Source organism: Suricata suricatta, chromosome 1 (assembly GCF_006229205.1).
Source record: "Suricata suricatta isolate VVHF042 chromosome 1, meerkat_22Aug2017_6uvM2_HiC, whole genome shotgun sequence".
Classification (NCBI taxonomy): Eukaryota; Metazoa; Chordata; class Mammalia; order Carnivora; family Herpestidae; genus Suricata; species Suricata suricatta.
Window position 1 is genome coordinate 179,359,357 of NC_043700.1, and position 26,283 is coordinate 179,385,639.

The window sequence follows — 26,283 nt, forward strand, 5'->3', positions numbered from 1 at the left end:
GGGTGAAGTAGATTAAAGAGGATTAAGAGTACATTTGTCATGATGAACACTGAGTAGTGTATACAATTGTTGAATCATTATAGTTGACATCCAAAACTAATATAACACTGTACGTTAGTTATACTTCAGTTAAGAGAACCTTCTATAGAGGCCTCTGGGTGGCTCAATTGGTTAAGTGTCTGACTCTTGATTTCGGCTCAGGTCATGATCTCATGGTGGGGCTCTGCACTGCTCATGCTCTCTCTTTCAAAACAAATAAATAATCTTTAAAAAATAAATTAAAAAACACTGTAGAAAAATAAAACTGAATAAAATGTTAGCAGGACTCACCTTGCATTAATGGGAAATTATTTTTTAAATTAAAAAAATGGATAAATAAGGGCTGCCTGGGTGGCTCAGTTGGTTAAGTGTCTGACTTCAGCTCAGGTCATGATATTGTGGTTTAGCTTAGGAGTTTGAGCCCCACCTCGGGCTCTCTGCTGTCAGTGTGGAGCCTGCTTTGGATCCTCTGTCCCCTTTTCTCTTTGCCCCTTCCCTTCTCACTCTCTTTCTCTCTCTCTCAAAAATAAATAAACATTTAAAAATAAATAGTTGCCACACAACTTAAATCTGGGGCTGTATGACCGACTGCAGCACTTTATGCTTATGCATTGCTGCACTGTGGGAGTGCCCACAGCCCCTTCCCTCTCTGAGATTCTGTAAATTTCTGCAGTGTGATCCCACGATGCTGCATAAAGACTTGCATCAGAGAGAGCTCATTCATGCCTGCTGTTCCTTCAGGCCCAGAAGCCAGCAATAGCATGAGTAAGGAAAGAGAGACACACTTCAGCTTTAAGTTTATACACGTGACACATATACCATCTCTCTCCTTCCACAGCATTGTCCTTAACTAAACTAAGTTCTTCACCTATATGCTTTTCAAGTATTTTATTGTTATGAAACTGCATAAAGACCAATGTATATAATTAAGTTATCTGAATACTTTATTGTTTGGGTTTGTTGTTTGTTTTGGTTCTTGTTTTTGTTTTTACTTTGGTCAGCATCCAGGGCAAAAACACATAACACTCAAGCTGAGTGATTCGCAGAGATTTTAATAGAGATGAATTGCAAAGGTGTAGGCAGGGTGTAGAGAAGCCAGCAATAGAATGTGGGTCTCCAGGCTAGCACCCTTGGGTGCCACTGCTACCCCTAGGCCCTGAAGTACCCAGATGAGGAAGTGGGGCTCTCTGTGCACAGGGCCACCTGGCAGCTGTGTCTTTAGTAGGAGGACAGACCAACGTAGGGTACTTGGGTGTGTGGAGGGGAAGAGGGTGGGGAGGCCAGAGAATAAAGACCTCAATCTCTCTCTCTCCTCATTGTCTGGTCTCCTGTTGGTGCCTTCCCCTGAGCAAACCCAGCTAGAAACAGAGGGCTTGGAGCTCTGTCTCGACATTCTGCACAGCCATGGGCAGCACGGACAGGGCACCAGAGCAGGTGAGCAGAGCTGGTGGATGCATTTGCAGGTGGAAAAGGAAGATGTCCAATACATTACGTATTCCATTATTCTGAATCAAAAGAAAACTAATAAGCAGACACTGAAAAAGAGAAATGCATAAAGTAAAAATAAGAGACCTCTGGACAGCCAGTTCTATCCCCAGGGGTAGAGTTTCATCTGGACCCATCCAAACAAGCAAACACAAAGCATATTGTAATTTGAGCACATAATGAGATTCTCCTTTTAACCCCAAATCATGATGATTTTTAGTTACCTTTTAAAAGAAATTAATAAGTGCATTGAGATTTATGAAAAACCATAAGGATTTTTGGTGGACCAGAAATTAAACAACAACAACAAAAAAGCCCCATACTCTTTGAAACCCTCTCTGACATCATAGATGGATCCCTTGCCTCGCTGGCCTTTGGGTCTGTCCCGTCCTTCTGCAATGGCATCACGCAGTGCCACCTCCTCCATACAGTTCTTCCATACTGCCTCATCTAGAAATACTCCTAGGATTTGGTCCTCATCTATGTACGTCACAGGTCTCGAACTACTCAGTACTTTGTATCTTGTTTTCAGATTAGTTGTGTAAATATTGGGGCACCTGGGTGGGTCAGTCAGTTAAGCGTCTGAATTCTGATTTTGGCTCAGGTCATGATCTCATGGTTCCTGAGATCGAGCGCCGCTTAGGCTCCACACTGATGGCATGGAGGCTGGGTGGGATTTTGTCCCTCTCTTTCTCTCAGCTCCTCCCCCACGCATGTGCTCTCGCTCTCTTCCTCTCAGAATAAATAAATAAATAAAGATTAAGAAAAAGATTATAGGTGTAAATATCATCTTCTGATTTAAAATTGTTGAAGGGGGGGAACTGAAACTTGATTTGAAATTTTCTCTCCCAAAGTCTAAGTGAAAAGTCTTGTCAGAGTGTTGAGGGGAAGGAAGCACATAGGGGTCATGAGCTCCAAGTTTACATCCTGGCTCGATGTCCTTGGCATTGTGGCCTTGGGCCAGGGCCTGTACCTTCAGAGCAGAGTCGCCATTAGGATTCAATAATTATGTAGAGCCATTTCATGAAGAAAAAAAGAATCACTAACAAACCTGAAAGGAGACTTAGACCAAATACAGCTGCCACTTGGACAACACATGGCGAATGAATAAATTGATACATTTAGGTTTACTTATCTCTGAGTTACAGAAGAAGGGCATTTCTGTCTATGCCACAGTAGAAAGATGAGAAGGTTTTTAATTTATAAGCAAGTCACGATAAAACAGCATTTCTGCAACCTGGTCTATTTTCTCTACTTTTATAATTTTGCTTCAAACATCTGTGTACTCAATTATCTTAACCCAAACCCAATTCTCATCTGTACCAACATTAGTTTTTTTATTTAATTTTTTAAGTTTTATTTATTTATTTTGAGAGAGAGAAATAGAGGAAGGGAGCCAGAGAGAGAGAGGGGGCGGGGGGTGCACAAACGGGTTATGGGCGACTAGAGGAGAGAGAACTCCAAGCAAGCTCTATGTGGTCAGTGCAGAGCCTGACATGGGGCTTGAACTCACATACCATGAGATCATGACCTGAAACCAAGAGTTAGACACTTAACTGACTGAGCCACCCAGGCGCCTCTGTCTTCATTTGTTTGTTTGTTTGTTTAATTTTGTTTTAGGTCTTAATTTTAGTTTGAGAGAGACAGAGAGTGAGTGGGGGAGGGGCAGAGAGTGAGGGAGACACAGAATTTGAAGCAGGCTCCAGGCTCTGAGCTGTCAGCACAGAGCCCAATGCAGGGCTCGAACCCACGGACTGTGAGATCATGACCCAAGCCGAAGTCGGTCGCCTAACTGACTGAGCCACCCAGGCACCTGTGTCTTAGTTTTTTATATCAAATTGTCCACTCCAAATTCTGAAAGAGTTCCATTTCTATCCCTTGTGATCATATGAGAATGCTTACATAAGGGAAGCCGTACCTTACTGCACTGTCACCACATTCTTCTGTACCTATTCTTTTCACAATTATGTTACATAACAAATTATCAATAATTGTCACAAATACAGAAGCACTTGCTCTGGTACATTTCAAAGAGATCAAGTTTTCGATTGTCTTGTAATTGCTTTAGTGTTTATGGGCATGTAGCTTATGTTTTGTAAGAGATGCCAGAATGGTTCTGTGTGGTGTACTCTGCTTCTGCATTGCTCACTGGCTACCACACAATCCAAGCTACAAACTTTTATTTGCACATACAGGTCAACAGCGCCCCTGATGTCATGACGCATGGGGGATTAGACTTGACAATGGCATGACATTACTCTGTTCCAGTGCATTCTATGTAGGCTTTGGAATTGCTAAATGAAGATTTCAGAAAACTTCAAAATAGGCTACAAACCAAATAAGTAGAGCAAATTAAAATGCTAAATGGCCTTATTTCTTCCTCCTCCTCCTCCTCCTCTTCTTTTTCCTCTTTTATTATGAGCCAGGGAAACTTCTCAAATCTTGTCTTCTATTACACTTTGGTATGTTAGTGAAGATCATATGGTAAAAATTGTAGGGTCTTTTTCAGCGTTTCTGACACTTAAACTTACTTTGTTTTTATTCACAGCATCCTTTGAGACTGAATAGCTAAACTTACTATTAAGAGCAAGAAGAAGAGAATGAGAAAGAACAATGACTTCTCACTTAAGGTCCTAAGAAAGTTGAAAGATCATTCTTGACATAGGACCATTGTTTTGAGGGCACCAAAACATAGTAAAAGGCAAATCTAATCAGTAGAAATCATTGAATGGACACTAACAACAACCCAATTAATTATTTGTAATCTGTCTTTTCAAGAAGCACAATGATTGAATTATGAATGAAAATTGTAAGGAAGTCAAAAAGTATAAACTTCCTGTTATAAAATAATAAGTCATGGGGTGTAATTGACGTACAGCACGTGACTATAGTTAATGATACTATATTGCATATTTGAAAGTAGCTAGAAGAATGGATCTTGAAATCAGTCATCATCATGAGAAAAAAAATTGTAACCATGTACGGTAATGGATGTTACCCAGGCTTACTGTGGTGATCATGTCACAATATATAAAAATATGGAATAATTTCACTGTACATCTAACACTAATATAATCTTGAAGGTCAGTTACAGTTCAATAAGAAAAAGAAAAAGAGAGACTTGTAATATTTGTAACAACCTATAATGCTTTTGCTTAATTTTATACTGTCTTCATAGAGTGGATGTTGACCATTCTTAATTAAAAATACCAAACAAACAAACCTAAAAGCAATTCAGCCCAGGCATCAGCTGATCTCTGGAAGGCTCTTCATACTGTGGCCACCACCAGCCTCTCATCTTGAATCATTGCAATACCTTCGCTTCGCCCTCAAAAACCACAGATTTTAAAGTTCTGCTGAAATGCTGTACTATTTCCTGCATCTGTGGCTTTCTAAAGGCAACACAATGGCAAAGTCATAGGGTCTTTTTTGAGAACTCCACCATCCCACCAGGATATTAGGACATTATCCTGAGGATACTGGGAGCAGTTGAGAAGGTTAAACTAAGATGTAAAACATCAGTAATATAATTCAATTTAGAATGGTCAATCTGTGCATAGTTTATAGAATGTAAAGGAAGATTGTCACCAAAGACACCAGGTAGGACGCAGTTGTCCTAACCCATGTGAGAATCGTGAGAGCCTGAAATAAGGGAGTTTTTTAGGACTAAAGAAAAATGAATATATTCGCAATACATAGAACCCAGTGCTAAATCATGTAAGGGGCTATGTAAAAGGAATCATACAGTAGTACCTAGATTTCTGGCTTCAACAACCAGAACAGAGGTTTCCTTCCTATGCTAAGGAATATAGAAGTAGAAGAATGTTGGATGTTTTACGTTATATTATGTTATTTCTGGTCATATTTGTAGGTGGGGATTACAGGTGCCCTTCACTCAGTCTTGGTTCCAGGTTAAAAAGAAAGCAAATGCTTTCACACATGTAGGCATTTATAGTAATGCCCACTTATCCTTAGGGATATGTTTTAAGACCCTCAGCAGATGCCTGAAACCATACAGTACCAAATCCTATAGATAGTATGTTTTTTTCTCCATACATGCATACATATGACAAAGTTTAATATGTAAATTAGGAACAGTAAGAGATTAACAACAGTAACTAATCATAAATGGAACAATTATAACAATATACTGTGATATAAGCTATGTGAATCTGGTCTCTTTTTCTCTGAAACTATAGAATAGTACTTTCCTTACCCTTTTCCTTGGGATGACATGAGATGACCAAGTGTCCCCGTGTTGAGATGAAGCAAAATGAATGACGGAGGCTTTGTGAGGTGGCTTAGGTTACTACTGACCTTCCGACACATGTGGGAAGGAGAATCATCCGGTTCGGATGGCAGTTGACTGAGGGTAACTGAAACCGCAGAAAGCAAAACCACAGAAGAGGGGGCACTGCTATATTAGCAATCAGACTCAAAAAACAGACATTCAACCTGTTCCGTAACCGTAAGCAAGTCTGGCTGGCTGTCTTTTTCAGGACCCCTACAGCAGCTTGCGTAAGACATTCACTGGAGGCCAGCGTGCTAATGTTCTAGCAGCAGGATTTAGCTAACCATCTATTTGGAGGGAGTTGTCCCAGAATCTTCTGGTGAGTTTTTGGAGTTAAGACAAGAGGACTATTCCTAAAGGTATAGACCTCTCTTTAGCTTCTTAAAAATATTTTCTAGCTCATTTGCATACCTTGAATACCACTAATTTCATAAATAAAACCTTCTTCTTAACAGCCATTATGCTAGTTAGCAAAACCTCTGGTCTTGTTTGGAAACAAAGATAGTTGATTCACTTGAAGCAACCGTATCTTTCAATCAAATGCCAAGACTCACCCTGGGAGTGTTCTCTAGATTAGGGCCATTTCACTACCTCTGGGGTGTGGATGAAAACTAACACACGCACACACACACACACACACACACACACGCCACACTAACGATGCTGATGTGGTTTCAGCAGATGGCAGACAACATAACGGAGGAAAAATAATGTGTTCAGTTTGGAACAAGCTTACTGGAAGAGGCAAGTGAAGAGAGTTGAGTAAACATTTAATTATACAGAGCTGATATGTGGAAAAAAGTTATAGCTGCATGTTCAAATTGGAAATCACGAAAGTGTGCTGGGTATTTCTATTTTTCTTCATAAAAAAGTAGAGAATTTATTTATCCATTTTTCCTTTTGCTCAACATTTGTTTTAAGTGGCTATTCTGTGCCAGATGCTGCGTTAGGTCTAAGAATTGGAAGTCAAAGTCGCAACCCTTCTTTCAAAAACCTCACGTTCTAGGGAGAGTATGAGTAAATATAAGTAACACAATTCAGGGGGTTAGTATAAAGTAGTCCCTTCTCATCACAATAAAAACTATTACTGAGAACACACTCATTTCTTAGAATTTAACCCTTTAAAAATAGCAAATGGTTTTGGTTAACTTGTAAAGGCAATTATGCAAACTGCATTTAAAATACATCTTGGAGTTTTAGGAACACTGCCTCAAGAATGGGTTGGGCAGGAGATAACAAATGTTCCTGAGGATGTGGAGCAAAAGTGCGCTGTTTGTGCACCGTTGGGGGTAATTGAACTGGTACTACTCCGATGGAAAACAGGACGGAGGCCCCTCAAAACATTAAAAATAGAACTGCCATGTAATTCAGGGATCCCACTTCTGGTTATCTATCCAAAGGAGAGGAAATCACACTCAGGAAGGGTGATCTGCATTCCCGTGTTCGCTGCAGCACTATTTACAAGAGCCAAGGCATGGAAACAATCTAAGCATCCACTGGCAGATAGATAGATACAGAAAATGTAAGACTATATAGAAAGGAAATCCTGCCATGTGCAACAACATGGGTGGATCTTGAGGGCATTCTACATGGAGGCTGTAATTAATAGTACTACGTTATAACCAATGAAGTTGTCATGAAAACAGTTTTAAAGTTCTCACCATAATAACAATGAAATGGCAGTTATGTGAGGGGAAGGGTGTATTAACTAACCTTATATGTGTAACAAATACATGTATTAACTAATCTACATATATGTGTATCAAATCATCACAGTGTATACCTTAAACTTACACAATTTGTCAGTTATATCTCAAAAAAGCTGAAGAAAAAGAGGACGAATGAAAGTTATGTATAAAAGGGGGAAATTGGAGAACCACAGTAACAACCTATAGCATAGATAATGGGACATAGCCTGACAATAATTTTCCCGTATTTGCTAATTTCCTAAAGAAGTGAACAGTTATAGATGAGCCTCCAGGTGCTCTAAGAGAGCTATAGCTGGGTGAGTAATGAAACTTTTTCCATATTAAAAAATTCGAACAGAATCAATTGATCTATGGCTTAAATTAATGGAATTATGTAATGTTTATTGAGTTCCCACCAGAGGGGGAAATTGAGGTGTAAAATTTGCACTTGTAATTGTAAAGTGAGGAAAGTAAACGAATATATATACACATCCATACACCTACACACGTGTATACATATACATTTTCATTCCACATATGTGTATATTTATTATATTTTTTATGGAAATGGAAGAGCCCACCTGTTTTACATTCTGAAAAACATCTTGAATGCCTAATAAATGTTACCAAATTTCCAAACCGTTTTGCTAATCATTGCTTCTTAATTTTGTAACATGGATGTCAAGGGTATTTTAACCCTTATGTTTCTGATTCTTTTGTATTCGTCCCATCCAAGTGTTTCATAGGAACGATTTGAAGTCTACAGGGACCTAGAGGTCTTTGTTTAAGCACATTTAAGATGGTTATTTACAGTTAAGCAGCATTCTGTCAGAATCAAATTGATATGAAACTCAAAAGCCTTAAATTATTTTGAAAATTTGAAGACTGATAAACATCGTCAACATTTATTTAGTACTTTTATGTCTACTCTACTCAAAAATGTATTATACCAAAGGGATAGTAGAGTACTTAACTATTTTTTTAAATTATACTTTCTTTTTTTATGAGAAAGCAACAAAAATTAGGATAAACAACCATTTGAACAAACACTGAATTGGACCTTACATGGTATGAGCTGAATGGTCCTGGTCATTGTCTAAATATGAAAATATTTATCTTGGCATTTAAGATTATCTCGTCCTTAATCAGGTACTCCTCCCTGAATGGTCCATAGAGAAAACATATGTAGGAGAACTGTTGTTAGCAAAAGACCAGTCTATTTGACTATTAAGAACTTTGATACTCAAGTCCAACACAAAATTCTATGATCCAAGCTGAATCCTATAAACCATGCTTTTAGCCTAAGGAAGCACTTGTGCATTACATGGGCTCTGGGTCAAACTTGTTAGGTTTGCCTTTTTGATTTTACCATTTACTAACTATAGGACCTTAAGTGAGATATGTAATATCTTAAAGCCTTTGGGTTCTTTAGCTGTAACATTAGGATAATCACAGTTGCTGCTTATCATGGTATCTGTAATTTACCTTAAAATATTTTAGTATAGGCCCAGTTAATAGTACATTCAGGAATGATATACACCAGGAACCTATACTGAAAAGAAGCTAATTGAATTCCTCTGTTGTTGATAGCTCAATCAACATAATATACTTTAATTAGCATGGTGAATATCAGAAATAAGTTGTTATCTGTAAGATCGGTGACTTGGTAATTAGCATGACAAATGTTAGGAATGTGCTTTATGCAGAAAAATTAAAGGTTCAGGATACATGGATTGACTTAAATAGTTTAAAAAACACTACCAATGCACTCCATCTTTGAGTAAACAAGACAAGAATCTAAGGAGTTCAGTAGTTTTTGCCTTTGGTGTTAGTGTCCATGTGATTTCTGGGTTTTTTGTTTGTTTGTTTGCTTATTTTTTTTTTTTGTGGGGAGGTCCTTAAGTGATGCCAATTTACTGTTACTAAAACTCTGCCTTTATATCATCATCTGTCTTAAACAGCCTATTTCTTCATGTTGGAGGAGGGAGTAACTAAAAAGACAGACTTGAGGTTCATCAAAACTACAGAATCGGTCATATGAACTGTTCTGTCTCTGCTTGCTAATAATACTTGTTTAATTAATGATTTTATTATGTAGCAGAATTTGATATGAGATTTGCTTACGTTAGAGAAGCAAATGAAAAGTGGTCTATCTGGAAAGATAGACCACTGGAATGTGATTGTTTAATTTTTCGTACTTTGAAGTATTTTAGTTCTTTAAAATAGTTTTTTAATGTTTATTTTTGAGAGAGAGAGAGAGAGAGAGAGAGAGAGAGAGAAAGTAGAGGAGGGGCAGAGGGAGAGGGAGATGTGGAGCTTGAAGCAGGCTCCAGACTCTGCACTGTCAACACAGAACCTGACTCAGGGCTCCAACTCACCAACTGTGAGATCGTGACCTGAGCTGGTCAGATGCTAAGCTGGCTGAGCCACCCAGGGGTCCCTGAAATATTTTACTTCTTTATACAAACAACTGTACCTGGATATATGTCATTAACATGTTGGCAACAAGTCCACAAATAAAATTAGGTTTTTTTGTATTGTGTTTTCTTTCTTACTTTTTTTTAATATGCATTCTCCTGAGAAGACCAAATTAAAGTCAGAGTAAGGTTGCATGAATAAATGCTTTGTCAAAATCACATCTCTTTTTATAAAATTAGTAGCACTTAATGTGTTGTTAGGTTGACAGTGAACTGGGAGTCAGGTGGTAGGCACAGAATACCATAGAAAATGGGGCACCTGGGTGGCTCAGTCAGTTAAGCTTCTGACTTCAGCTCAGGTCAGATCTCACGTTCGTGGGTTTAAGCCCCGCGTCAGCCTCTGTGCTGACAGCTAGCTCAGAGCCTGGAGCCTGTTTCTGCTTCTATGTCTCCTTCTCTCTCTGACCCTCCCCCTCTCATGCTCTGTGTCTCTCTGTATCAAAAAAAAAAAAAAAAACATTAAAAAAAAAAAAAGAAAATGGAGGCAGTGGTGCCTGGGCGGCTCCGATGACGAAGTGTCAGCCTTTTGATTTTGGCTCGGGTCATGATGAGCTCCACATCGGGCTCTGCACTAACAGTATGGAGCCTGCTTGGGATTGTCTTGCTGTCCCTTCCTTGCTTGTGCTCTCTTTCTCTCTCTCTCAAAAATAAATAAATAAACACTTAAAAAAAAGAAAGAATAAAATGGATGGAAACTGTATCAAATAAAAGAATCCTCCCACCATTCAAATCTGGCCCAGTATATAGGAGCTGTCTAGGGGAATTGGAGACCTATGGTAGGTTCAGCTTGTATTCATTTTTAAAGTTTAACCCTGAGTCATTTTACCTAAATCAAGAAGCTATTTTTGGAGTCAGATCGTGTATGCTTTTCATAAGCAGCAGAGGTACTGGATATCTGTTCCAACTCAGATTTTGGAAGCAGTTATTCTTCTCAAAAGTTATTTTTTTCCTGTGGCATTTCATGGAAAACACTTGCTGTAGCCAACAAGCTATGGATATGTTTTCTTAGGCTGAAAAGATTCTTATTATGAATAAGCTAATTGAAGGCATGGGAAAAAGTGCAATTAGAGAATTTTTGGCTTATAATACAATCATGTAGTTGGAAAAAATCTTGAGAAGTCATCGAATTCAACTCCTGTATTGAGACTAAAGGACACCCTCAACCAGCCCTCTCCTCCAACAAAAGGCTATCTGTCTTGACTTTGAAACAATTTAGGTAATATAATATAAGCCTGCTAGGTAAATTCTGCCCTCTAGTATATCTTAGGATTGTGAAGTTATTTGACTATCTTTTATTGCAAAGTAAACTAAAAGCACCATAAAAATAGAAACCATTTTATAATTTTTTATACTATCGTTGGTGATCGGTTTCTGGCTCTCCATGTGTCTTGTAGAGTACTGTTGTTCATTTCCACTGTTTCCATTTCTTTCTTGCATAAATTAGGAATTTGGGGTTGCTACTAGCAAGAGCCTCATGTGAGTGAGCGCCACAATGGGATGGCTCTGTAATGTGTCACTGTGGCTAGGCTGAGTTACCATCTCCCAGAATGCCCATTAATGAGCTGTTTCTTTTGGGTCAGAGACAAAGAAGATTCTCTCCAGAGCTGGAAAAAGGAAGGAAGGAAGCAGCCGTGCTGTAGCGAACATGCGTTGCTACTGATTTGCTGACTTGTCTTCTGGGTGAGAAACAGCAGCTTGTCCTACAATTGCTCTCCCTTACCTCTGGAACTTCTGGATTCCTCTGACTTCTGAACCACGTGTGTTAGGGTGCATGGTCAGCGCCTTGAGGAAGGGCTTTGGATTCTGCAAGGTCAGCGCAGCAAGAATGGACACATGCCTCAGTTGGTCCTTGGGAATTTCTAACTTTACTTCATGGGGTTTCAGTCTGCTGGTGACCGTCTCTTTCAGACTGTCTGCCCCGAGAACTTTGGGCTCTAACATGAGATGTGGAGACAGCCTTGTGGCAACTTCTTAACCAGCTGTCATAATTAGATAAGCAAATACCCAGTAAAAAATTCCTTAATATATTCCTACATATTCTAGTGGTTTTGCTTCTCTGGTTGAACCCTGACTGCTACATGCAGGAAACAGAATTAAAGACAAAGAATTAGGATTAGAAATTGAGACTGGCCCTTATTTCTATCCTTCCTTAGTCTAACTTCCAGTTTCTCTTTCCCTTTATACTGTGCATGTCCAGAAAACATGTTGGAAAATATGGCCCTGACAGTTAGTAGAACCACTTATATGTCTAAATACCTGCAGAGACATGGGTTCTCTTGTTCAGTGTCTATCTTCCTCTCATGATGAATTCTAAATTCTCAGGAAACAGATTCTGTAGAACCCATGTGAATCATACCCTCTAGCTTGAGCAATCTGCTGTTTCTGGGGAAGCCGACTACATGGAAGAAATTGGGCCATGTCTGGTGCCCACCACTAGCCTGAACAACTGTGTCAAGCGCAGAAAGGTTAGGACGAATACAATGGCTACTGGGATTCCAAAGGCATTTTCATAGGGACAGAAGAAATTAGGTACCAGGCTGTTCACAGTTGCTAGGACTCCTAGTTATCAGAACATACTGATGAGAGTTATGCTAGTTGTTTCCTGTTGGTGCTTATGCCATGTAAATTATTAAACATTTTCAGTGTTACTCTTGCCTGCAGATTTAACATAAAATAGTCATTCACCTATGCAAATCGTATTTTCAGGGTGTGTAATAGGCATAAGCACAATTTGGTGTCAGGGAAAACAAAGTTGAGTTAGAAGGCCAGGTTGTAGGCTAAGAGTGCATAATTTACCAGGAGAGACAGACACTTCCAACTTCATGTGAAGAGAGCATTAGATTCAGAGTAGACATGTTAGGCTTATTCTTTGCTTTTTCATTTACTATCTTTTTGACCACGAAATATGGTGCGGTAGTTTTGTGAGGAAACATACTACCATGTCCTACGTTCTAACTTCATCACTTAACAATCTTGGATCAATTGCTTAATCTTCCCAGGATAGTTTTTATGTCTAAAACATAGGGATAAGATTGTTATGAAAATAAAACATGAAACTATATGAAAAAATGTAGCATAACAGCAGGACATTTCCTTTCATAGTAAAATCTAGGTTTGTGAGCATAATTCATTCCAGAACATACTTGTAATCCAAAGCACTTGTATATCAAAGAGAATTTCCCCTTAAGAAATAATGGAAACTCAGATGAATCATTCTACAACCCAAAAAGAATCACATAAAAATGATTACAATACTGTAATATAATACAAAATAATAAAGAATATACAACATATGAAGAAGAATAAAGTAACCCTCATTTACGTTTGAAAACCTTTGTGGCTGGTGTGAGGGAGACAAGAGAGAGGAGGGTTACTATGATGGATGACTTTTACTATCACTGATGGAATCACTGCAATCTATGGGCTCAGTGGAATCTTTTTATTTTCGTGCAGCACCAACAAGGAACCTATCCAATGACCTAGAATGAAGCAAAGCATTCCCAAGCTTACTCTTGTTTGGAAAAGCAAAGGACTGCCCGTAGGTGCTTTGAAGTGACAAAAAATACACTATTGCCTATTGCGAGCACCTTCCAACGTTCTGAAAAATCACTGATTTCTGCCAAACACCGTGGCCTGAGACCAAGCATCTGAGCATAGGAGATGACCACCCATGATTCCACAGTGGGAGGGGTTACGGGGAGGGGAGGGAGAAAAACCATTGGCTCAGTTGTGAGCATGTGAATGAAGTTTGGCATTATGTACTACTTGTATTGCAAGACATCTCTTGTTTATCAAGTTAAAATTTATTAAAAATGTTTGCATATCTTGCAGAATACTTGCAGAACAAGTTACTCGCAGTCCAAGGCTTAACTGTATTTTCATTTCTTGGAGCCTTCTGTTTTGAATCATGTTTGATTTTTTAAAATGATGAATGCAAATTTTTTCAAACTCCTTTCAGCAGTTAGAAGTGTAATTAAAATTTTTTTAATTTGGCCATTCATTTGATCAATCATATAAATAGATTTCTCAACATAAACCATTCTTACATTTGTAGACTTAAACCTGTTTGATATTTTATTATTCTCCTGGATTTAGTTAACCAGAAATGTATTTAAGATTAAAAAAAAATCTATATGTAGTGGGTATAGCTTGACACATGAACTCAACAGTGAAAAAAAAAATCACAGTTTTTATTAACTTTAAATCAATTTAATTCCAACTTCAAGTACTCATGCCCCTAGCTTGGAAGGAAACTCAATGTCAGTTATTCTTGGGTTTTGTTTCTATTTTGAGGGCAGTATAAAGTTTCTAGGGTCTCTCGAAGTACCAAGGCATTGGAGGAAGTCTCTTGTCTTCGGTCATCCCTGCTCCTCACTTGCTCCCCAGACACCTATCACTCAGGTCTAGATCCCTAAGTGGCTATTTTCTTCACACATTTTACTGCTTCTTAGACCAGGCCAGAGTAGAGCTCAGGCTCCTGATGTTTTAGGGACTTATAAATCTCTCCTTTCTCACCAGTGGGAGGGAATTTCTTTTCTTCCCTCTAAGTAAAAGCTGATCTCCACCATGAAAATACTTTACCTAATCTCTTCCATGAAGTTTTATTTTGCAAAAAATGGAGAGAAAATCATTCAAAAATCCTTGCATTAACAAATTACAAATCATAGCACCTTGGGACTGATTGGGGCTGAGTGGATGTGGAGAACAGCAGCGTAATTTGATAACGTGAATCGTGACACTTTCCACCTCTTTTATGCTTGGGAACAGTTTAAACAGCACAAAAAAATCAGCTCCTTCTCAGGATTTGGAAGGATTTCTTGCTAAAATCATCTGAGCTTCATGCCTTTTCAAAGAATTGCACTTTTCATGAGGATCTCAATTTACTACATGGTGATGGATCTATTTAGATTTTCTACTTTGTTCTGAGTCCATTTTGGTAATCTGAATTTTTCCCAAATAATTATTCATTTCACTGGGATGACATGTGTAGCACAAAATTATGCTTAGTATTATAATTTTTAAAATCTTACCTGTTTCTGGGGTTGTATATTTTTCTTATATTTAAATAATAATGTTTTCTTTTTTCACTTGATCAGCTTACTTAAAAGGTTTGGCTGTGTTGCTGTTATTTTTTAAAGGCTCTGCTCTTGGAATTTTTTTTTATTAATTCTAATTCAATTTTTGTATTTATAAATTTCTGCCTCTTCTTTTATCCTCTTTCAATAGGTTTGTTTTCTTTTTCTAACTTGTGGAAAACTTCTTGAGTTGAGGTTTAATTCATTTATTTCCAAGCATATTGTTTAATAAGGTATCCATGAAATGTGCGTAAGCCTCTGCCCCTGGTCGTGATCATATCTTAGATTCGATGTGGCTTGTTATTACTTGTAATGTTGGGGGTAATAACAGTCTTGTATTTTCTATTTTGAGGAGAATACTTAAAATTCTTACATTATTTGGTACATTTAATTGTTTTATACATACACACATTTTTCTCTATTTTTATTGAATTACAATAAAACAATAAAAATAAAATCTACAAACATATTCTCTGAAGTTTCAGTTTTAAAGAGTTTATATGATATCACACTTTTAATATTAAGAGTGTATTTTAATCTTCACTTTCTCTTTCCTAAAGAACATATAACAGTGAAGTTAAGAGTTCAAAACTAGCTCTAGAACTTTCTTATATGGACTGCACTAACTTTGTTCTCCCCATGACTCCTTTTTTCCTTTAGGAACTTCACCACTGATTACTCATTGGTCTCTTAAGCTCTGGTAGAATGTGGGTTTCTCATTATTTTGAGGAACTTTCTCTGCCCTTGACTCATGAAACCCTTGACTTCAGTTCTTTTTATACCTCCTTGGCTTATTCTTGAGACATTATATTAGCTATTTTTTCTTTGTGCATCCGTTTATTATAGTTTTCACCAAAATTTTTATATTTGGTTCACTGTGTCTCTCTCATTTTCCGCAAATTACCTTGTGTTGGGCAAGTTATTTTATTTCTATAATCACATAAATTTATTTTACACTTTCCTATCAGTAGCTTTGAAATTAATATAATATCAAACATAAGCTAATAAGAAAAAAATGATTTCTGTCACATGGAGTTAAACTATTCTTAAATACTTTTCACATAAGTATGTGAAAAGTTTCTTCATTACTATCACATAACCCACACTAAAGAAATAGAATGTCTTTCACACAATAAGTAAAGTAGTAATAATAAAAAAAGAGGAACTTGAATTCATTTAGATGTAATACCATTGATTATTATACTTCTGTAGGTTTCTCAGGCCAATTTCTTTCCATTAATTCATATTATCCTATTAAAATGAAGTTATGCAGTCACAGAGAATTCCAGAATTGTTTGGAGATATGTTACAGATTATGCATGAAAGGTATAAATGCAACCAAGACTTCAATATCAGCCTCTGTAAAATATTGGGAGTTATCTTTCCTATCTCCAAGTCAACGTAGGAGAAATTTTTGTGAACACTATTCACCAACCAGCTATGCATCAGCTTAATGGGTATATGATATTCAAACCAGATTGTCCTCATTAATTAGTATGTATGGCAGAACATACAATATTCTACTACAAAATAAAATATCTTATTAAAATCAAGGTGGAGTGCCTGGATGGCTTAGCTAGTTAAGCATGCACCTCCTGATTTTGGCTCAGGTCATGATCTCATGGTTCATGGAATCAAGCCCGGCATTATATCAGGCTCTGCAACCACAGTGCAGAGAGGTCCCTCTCCCACTGCCCTCCTCCTGCTTGTGCGCTTTTTCTCTCTAAATAAATAAATAAGTAAGCTTAAAAAAATAAATAAGAGGGGCGCCTGGGTGGCTCAGTCGGTTAAGTGTCCCACTTCAGCTCAGGTCATGATCTTACAGTTTGTGGGTTCGAGCCCCACGTCGGGCTCTGTGCTGACAGCTCAGAGCCTGGAGCCTGTCTTCAGATTCTGCATCTCCCTCTCTCTCTCTGCCCCTCCCCGCTCATGCTCTGAATCTCTCTGTCTCAAAAATAAATAAAACATTAAAAAAATAAGATAAGTAATTTAAATCTTCTTCTTTTCCTAAATCTTCCATGCCTATTAATCCAATTAAATGGGATTACAGAAGTGTTCTTTAGCAAGTTACACTCATATTTACCCAGGTTGAGGTTCCTTTTGGTGTTCTCAAAATTACTTTAAAAATAACATAATCTGGATGCTTTTTTGACTTCGGATCTCTCTTTTCAAATTAATGAAAGCAAAATATGCATTTAAACTAAGTAAATAGATGATATTAACTGTGTTGATGTGGTTAATTGATGGATTAATTATAGGACAAACATGAATTACTTTTGAGAATAAATCATTTTTGACTTCCAGCTTCTCTTCTCAAACTCTTCACTTTCTGGCCAAATAAATTGACAGTCACATTTCATATTTGGCAACTTGGAAAAAGCCACATTAAAAAAAAAAAAAACTTCTCCAGGTCTGGTGAGAACTTTGATAACAGTCTATTACAATAAGTATATGACCATGACAACCATAGAATCAGATAGAATGGCAGCTTTTATATTATCCTTGCTAATCTGTTAATTAAAAACATTTTATTATGTGTTTCTTTGCTCTCTTGCCAGATGACCAACTTTCTATTTACCATTTCCATCTTCCATCAAGTTGAGATATCCAAACCAGGAAATTCCTTCCCCTTTTCTTTGCCTTACTTTGGAAATCATGTTTAGGTTCTCATTTACATTATATAACTGTGGGTCACCTAGAAATGATAGCAGCACCCAGTCTTAGTCCAAATCGTCCAAAAAAAAATTTTTGATTTTCATGCAAAAATTTCAAGGAGAGAACATATCAATTTTGCAAACATTCATTAATGACTTATTTTTGTTTGCATTCTGTTTTCATTACTTATTTCCCATAGATAGTTGCTGGCTGAGGCTGGGGGAAGGTGCTTATTTATCCAGTCCCAATGAAATCACTCAGTGCATAGATTAAGTCAGTGAGGTTCTGAAAGAGAATAAGATCAAGAACCAGAAAAATATTCCATCAAAAAGGATAGAGTGGTTGTTTTCTGTGTTCATTTCTCTTACAATATGCTTAAAGGTTCAAACTTCACAAAAGATTTTTAGGGTAGTGAAAATACTCTGTATGATATCACAAAAATGGATACATGTCAATATTCATTTGTCCGTGCAGTTTATTAGACTGCATGACACCAAGAGTGAACCTTAATAAAGTACACTACTGACTTCAGGTTATTATGATGTGATGAGCATACCACTCTGGTGGCGGATGTTGATACTAAGGGAAGCTATACATGAATGTAGTAGGAAGTATATTGGAAATCTCTTTATCTTCCCCTCAATTTTGCTGCGAATTCTATCCTCTTAAAATATATATAAATAATAAACTAAAAAAAGAAACTTGCTAGAGCTTGGAAACCCTGCAAGATAGTACTGTGGTACTCAGCAGATTACTTGGCCCTCAGTACATGGGTAAGCTCTTCTATTGGTGCATCCATAGGACTGCCCCTCCCAGTGTTCAGATACTTGTATAGGCAGCTCCCTCCCACACTGCATCTGGGTCAACAGGGCTTTAGCATGTGTGATGCAAGTCCCGATACACACCTACACAACAGGCCTTTTCTGATTGGAGCATTCTTTCATAGAAACCAGCCACCATATTTAAGGTTGTCTAAACTGTCTGGAGAGGAAATTCTCCGTCAACTCACAAATATCTGAGAAATAAATACTTTACGCCACTAAGTTTTGATGTGATATGCTACCCAGCAATAATTGACTGACATACTGTCTATTCAGTTTCATCTCCTTTTATTATAACCTCACAAAAATGTCACTCTGCATACTATGAGTCCCTGACCTTTCTTCCCTTACTCTTTGGTCTTTGATTCTCCAAATTTCCCTCCCCTGCACTTCAATCTTTAGCATTTCTCAATCGTTCTTTCCCTGGTTTTTCTAGTTTTGCTTTGTACCTTGATCCTAACATTTCATCTGTTGTGAGTTGGAGTGGGGTGTTTCCATAGAATCCTCACAGAGGATGATGTTAGATTCATCTGGAGTATTTCATCAACACTCTGAGAAGTTTGCTTAAGTGTTCCTGTTCTCCCACTCTGTCTATTCACATGAAATGATTTGTTTAGTGAGACATTGGCCCTTAATGAAATGGGTATCAGCTCCTTGAGTATATTATATCAGGAATAAAAGCCAAAAACAATTATTCTACCCACTTGATTTAATATTTTGCTCTTGATGTGACTTTCTTTCCAGACCTTGCTTATTCGTCTGCCCACCTAGTCATCCCATAGCATTAGAACGAACAATAAACACCTTCTTTCAGCTTCAGCCAGTAACTATGTATGGAAATTAAATAATAAATACAAAACACAAATAAAAATTAGCCATTAATTGGTATTTTCAGAATCTGAATCTTCTCTTACTGAAATGTTTGCTCTAACACTGGCAACCACTGACCTTTTACTGTTTCCATAGTTTTGCTTTTTCCAGAATGCAATGTAGTTGGAATCGACAGTACATAGCCTTTTCAGATTCTTTCACTTAGCACTATGCATTTAAGTTTCTTCCATGTTTTTTCATGTATTGTTTGCTCATTTTTAGTAATGAATAACATTCCATTGTCTGGATGTACCATACTTCGCTTATCCATTCATCTCCTGAAGGGCTTATTGGTTACTTCCAAATTTTGGTGATTACGAATAAAGCTGCTATCGACATCCATGTGTACTTTTTTTGTGGTCATAAGTTTTCAACTACTTTGGGTAAGTACCAATGAATGTGATCATTGTGGGACCAAAAAGAAAAATATATTTAGTTTTCTAAGAAACTGCCAAACTGTTTTCCAAAGTGGCTGTATCATTTTGCATTCCCTCTGGGAATGTGTGAGTATTACTGTTGTTTATATTCTTGTTAGCACCTGGTGTTGTCAATGGTCTGGATTCTGGCTATTTCAATAGGTTTGTACTGGGATCTTATTGCCCTTCTAATTTGCATTTCCCTGATGACACATAATGTGGAGCATCTTTTCATATGTTTATCTTTCATTTTCATGTCTTATTTGGTGAAGTGTCTGTTAAGGTCTTTGGCTCATTTTTAATCTGTTCATTTTTCTTACTGTGGAGTCGTAAGAGTTCTTTGTATATTTTATATAAAAATCTTTATTCAGATATGTCTTTGCAAATATTTTCCCTCAGACTGTAGCTTATTTTCTCATTCTCTTGACAATGTCTTTCTCAGAACAGAAAATTTTAATTAACGAAGACTTTTATGTCAATTATTTTTTAATGGATCATGCCTTTGGTGTTGTATTTAACAGAGCATTGCCATACTCAAAGTCATTCATGCTTCTCCTATGCTACCTTCTAGGAATTTTATAGTTTTGCACTTTCTATTTAAATCTGTGATACGTTTTAAGTTAATTTTTCTAAGAGATTCACATTCTATGATTTGAATTTATTCATCAGAGTTTTTTACTTTTCCTTTTTTAGATCTTGTACATATTTTGTTAGATTTATAATTAACTATTTCATTTTGTAGGGTGTTAATGTAAATGATACTGCATTTTTAATGATATTGGAAAGCAATTGACTTCAGGATTTTAACTTTATATCCTACAACCTTGTTAATTTGCTTATTAGTTCAAAGAGGATTTTTTTAGTCAGTTTTTTTTAGGATTTTCTGCAAAGAGGATCATGTCATTTGCAAACAAAATCACTTATTTCTTCCTTCCCAATCTATATGCCTTCTATTTTATTTTCTTGTCTTATTACATTAGCTAGACCTTCTAGCACAATGTTGAAAAAAAATGAGAGAGGGTAGAGCCCTTCCTTATACTTGATCCTAATGGGAAGACTTCGAGTTTGTCACCATTAAGTGTGATATTAGATGTGGGTTCTCTTTTGTATATAATCTTTATCAAGTTGAAGAGGTTTAGGATCCTGAATACATATTAGATTTTGTCAAATACTTTTCCTGCATCTACTGATGCGTTCATGAAATTTTTCTTTTTTAGCCTCTTGAGCTGATGGATTATATTAATTGGTTTCAAATATTGAAACAGACTTGAATACCTGAGATAAATCCTACTTGTTACTGGTATATAATTATTTTTGTATTGTTGGCTTCAATTTGTTAATATTATTTGTGGATTTTTGCGTGTATCATGAGAAATATTGGTTTGTATTTTTCTTTTTTATAAATCTTTGAATGGTCTTGGCATAGCATAATGCTGGCCTCATAAAATAAATTAGGAAGTATTCCCTCCATTTCTATCCTCTCTAAGAGGTTTTAGAAAGTTTGTATAATTTCTTTCTTATATGTTTGGTAGAATTCACCAGTAAGCCCATCTAAGTCTACTCTGTTCTGATTTGGAAGGTTATTTATATGGATTCAATTTCTTTAATAGATGCAGGCCTATTCAGATTTTCTTCCTTCTATGAGTTTTGGCAAATAGTACATTTCAAGGAACTGGTTTATTTCTTTCAGGTTATCAAATTGGTGAGCAGAGAGTTGTTCATAATATTTTATTATCCTTATAATGTCCATAGGATGCAATGATACCCTCTCTTTCATTTCTGATATTAATGATCTGTAGCCTCCTTTATGTTATTTAGCCTGCCTAGAGCCTTATCAATTTTATTAATCTTTTCAAAAAACTAGCTTTCACTCTAATTGATTTTCCAAGATGTTTTTTTATTTAGGAAATATTGCTGTCATCTTTTTATAGAGTATAATTCATCTACACTCTGCTCCACTCACCTTCCTTTGTCTGAGATGACAAGAAAGTGCAGGAAATAGTCCTCCATATCACATCTGATTCTTTTTCAGATCCATAAAGAATCTAAATGTTTTTCTGGGTCACAATACATTTACATGGAACAGCACAAACAGATGTTCTTCTTTCCCAATGATGGTACGTTTTTTGTCTCAACATAAATCTTGTTAGAACATGGAGATTATTGTCCTAAAAAATGCTATTTTAAGCATGGGTTAGTTGGTTTGTTTTTGCAACAGGTGCTGCTATGGACTGAATGTTTGTTTCCTCAAAACCTCAAAAGATAAACCCTGATCTCCCAAGTGATGGTATTTAAAGGTGGGGCTTTTGGGATGTGATTAAGTCATTTAAGGTGGAACCCTAATGAATAGAATTAGTATCCTTATGAAAGAGACCTCAGATAGCTCTCTTGTTCTCCCAAGGCCATGTGAAGACACTGTGAGATGGTCATTTATGAATCAGGAAGTGGACTCTCACCCTGCACCAAATCTTCTAGAATCTTGATTTCGGATTTCTCAGCCTCCAGAACAGTAAGAAATAAATGTTTGTTGTTTAAGCCACCCAATCTATAGTATTTTGTTATAACAGCCCAAATGGACCAAGACAGGCACCATGAAAAGTTGTTTTGTTTTGGTTTTTGTTTGTTTGTTTTAAATTCTTATTCATAGGGACACCTCGGTGGCTCAGTTGATTAAGTGTTCAACTCTTTATTTCAGCTCAGGTCATGATCTCAATGGTACTTGGGTCAAGCCCTGCTTCGAGCTCTGTGCTGACACTGTGGAGCCTGCATGGGATTCTCTGTCTCCCTCTATCTTTGCCCCTCTTCCTGGTCTCTTCTCTCTCTCTCTCTTTCTCTCTCTCTCTCTCTGTTTCTCTCTCTCTCTCAAAAACTCAATAAAAAATTAAATAAAAAATTTAAGAAGTAAATCTTATTCATAAATATCTAGCTAACCTAATAAAGAAAAATTTCCACTTGCTCCGATTATGCTTCCTAGTTGTATATGATTTATTTTACTTTTTTTGCAGACTTTAAAAAAAGTTTATTTATTTATTTTGATAGAGAGAGAAAGAGAGCAGGAGGAAGAGCAGAGAGAGAGGGAGAGAGAATGCCAAGCAGAGTCTGCATTGTTAGCACAGAGCCCAATTCAGGGTTCCAATGAACAAACTGTGAGATCATTACCTAAGCCAAAATCTAGAGTCGGATGCTTACCTGACTGAAATACCCAGGTGCCTCTTGCGGAAGATTTTTTAATGTCACAAACATTCTATCTCATAATTAAATATGTATCTAGCACTTAATACTTTCAGTATACCTGGCAGACATTGCTAGCTTTTCTTTGAACAAGACTGTGAAATGAGTTATTACTGAGTTGAGAACATCATCTTCTAGATAAAGCTGAGGCTTGAGAGACTGCCCAAGGCATTTAATATAGTAATGACAGAGCTGAGATTAGAATTCTCAGCTTCTTTCATAAAATCAGATGGATCTGAGCTGAATGTCTCCTTAAATAAAGAAAAAGTTTCAAGGAAGGGGCATATGACTCAAGCCTGAGGAATGGCAATTTAGCAATTTAGTGGCTGTGATTTTAAGAATACATTTGTCTTCCATTGTGATGTGGATTTATTTTATCATTCCTCATAATTTCTTTTGTGATAATCTTAGGAAGAAGTGATCTAATGTAAGATATAATAGATGTAAATAGCCTAATATTTAGAGTAGGCTGCCCCTTGTAAGTAAAAACTGAGTGAAAGGAGGAAGCATTTGAAATCATGGTAGATTTAATAAAGACCCACTTCTCACTTTAATTTTTGTTAGTGGCAAACACTTTTTCCCCAAATAAATTACATATTATCCATCTAGAGTATGTTATAAAGCTCATATCCAACCATCATTGCTAATATTTATTTGGCTATATATACAACCCATTAAAATTGTATCAATTTACTACATTAATTTCTACTTGTTTGGGTCAGATGTATAAAGTATAGTAGCAAAGAAAATAGGATACTACTAGCATCTGTACTTTATTTTTGCTAGTACTTTATTTTCATTGATTCATTTTCATAATGTGTCCTAAATTAATTAGCTGCAACAGAAACTTTGAATAATTCAAAGAGGCACTTTAGGAAAATTGCATTTTTTCCCAAAATTGGCTATATCATACGTTTGTTATGATGAATAATAGTGAGGCAGCTGTTTGAGTTGATTTATTGTTCTTACATAAAAAATTCATATTATAATTTTTAGCAGAAATGAGGCTATTTATAGTAATTACCTTTTTCAAAGGCATTACTGCAGAAATGCAAGGGAATCCACAGAAGTCCTCATTATTCTGAGCCTTAAAAGACAACATATACCACAGGATCAAGAGGAAACAAGAATCAAAGCTATACTATTCAATCTAGCTTCTTGTAACTGTTATAAATATGTTGAATCCAAGAGCATTTTTCATATTTTTGCTTTTACTGTGATTTTTGACTCAAACAGTTTTTGAAACATGTTAATTTTCTTAATGTACTTCCATCAGTGTTTTGTTTTCAATTTTGCTCATTAAAAAAATCCGTTGAAAATAATTTCCTTGGTGTGCTGGTTTTTATCTGCTTGCTCTCCCCCTCACACCACTCCGTTCCTCCATCTGAACCACATGCTCACCAGATTTCTCTTCTCTGGTCTCGGCATTGCTCTCTGCCCTGGAATTTTGACTTCTATAGACTTCATCACTTGATTCTTTAGCCCTTTGAATTCTAGATGTATTTGGCCAAGAGGGTGTAACATGAAATGGAAAGGTGATATAGAGAGGTTAACACAGTTAGTGTTCATTCCCCTCCTGCTCTACCACCTCATTTTCCCTGTGCCCTTGGCTCTGAAGGACACAGCCACATTGCCTGCTGGCTTGGCCCCTCTTCCATGGACTCAGTATTTACTGAGTGCTGACTGTATAATAAATTCCTCCCCTTTGGCCTTAGAGATAGTAATGACTTCCCATTGTTACTAATATCTAGAAAATTCTTCATCTCTTATGGGTTTGGTTTTGTTTTCCCACATCTCTGCAAACATCCCTTTCATTAAATTTCACATAAAACCTTTTGAATGGGCCATCTGGTTTCCTTGGGACACTGAATGGCATAATGTGTTTATATAAAAATGAATGTATCTTCAACAGAGAGGAAAAAAGAATGCTTCTACAATATCAGACTGTTTTGGAATGTTTTTCATACCTTATGTTCTTCATCTTCCTCAAATAAGTCCATGTATGGCCTGGAGGAGAGGGATCTGGAGGAATAAACACCCCAGTGGCCTTTTCCTTTTTGCTTTCTGAATTTATTATACAATCTAGGACATAAGGGTGCCTGGGTGGCTCAGTTGGCTAAGCATCGGAATTTGGCTCAGGTCATGATCTCCCGGTTCACAAGTTCCAGTTCAAGCCCTGCGTTGGGCTCCGTGGTGACAGCTCAGAATCCAGAAGCTGCTTTGGAGTCTGTGTCTATCTCTCTCTCTGCCCTTTCTCTGCTCATACTCTGTTTCTCTCTCTGTGTGTGTCTCTCTCTGTCTCCCTCTAACTCAAAAATAAATAAACATTAAAAAAAAACTTTTTAATTAAAAATACAGACTGGGGGGGTGCCTGGGTGGCTCAGTTGGTTGAGTGTCCAACTTTGGCTCAGGACATGATCTTACAGTTATGGGTTCAAGCCCCAAGTTGGGCTCTCTGCTGACAGCTCAGAGCCTGGAGCCTGTTTCTGATTCTGTGTGTCCTTCTCTCTCTGTCCCTCCCCTGGTCATGATCTGTCTCTCTGTGTTTCTCAAAAATAAATAAATGTTAAAAAAAATACAGTCTAGGACATAGATTGGGGGCAGAAGAGTAGATCATGAACCTGAAGGAATAAATGAATTCTATTCAGTACAGTCTTCCTCTTTTCTCCTTCAATATCCACTTGCAGATATTTAAAATATTGTCCAGATTTCTTTTAAATTGCATGTCCCTACATAAAGGACATCCAAATTTATCCACAATGTTACTGTTATTGACTGATAAAACAGCTATACTCAGAGACAGAATTGAAACTGTTTGCTGGCAATGTTCTTCATAGAAGTTACTGTGGAATGAAGCAGAGTAAAAGTCAAATTAAAAAGCTAATGTAAAACATAAGCTCTTCTGCCCCTGTTTCAGTACCATGTCCTAAAGCCTATGTTTCTTTCTTTTATCACACACTTCACATTGTCCTTAGTTTTATCCATAGCTGGGTAGTGTTCTTCACATGATGAGTGACACAAATATTTATGCACTTGTTATCTTAATCCTTGGTGATATTATCTTTATTATGCTGCTGGGACTCCCCATCAACCAGGACAATTGGGCAAGGGATATTAAGAGTTGGCCTTGTGAAGTCTGTGAGTGGCAAGTAGAGTTTTACCTTTTGTGGAGATGTAATCCAGTATCCCTTGGTACAGTGCAGTGAATAATGTGCCTATTGTCTTAGTAGCATGA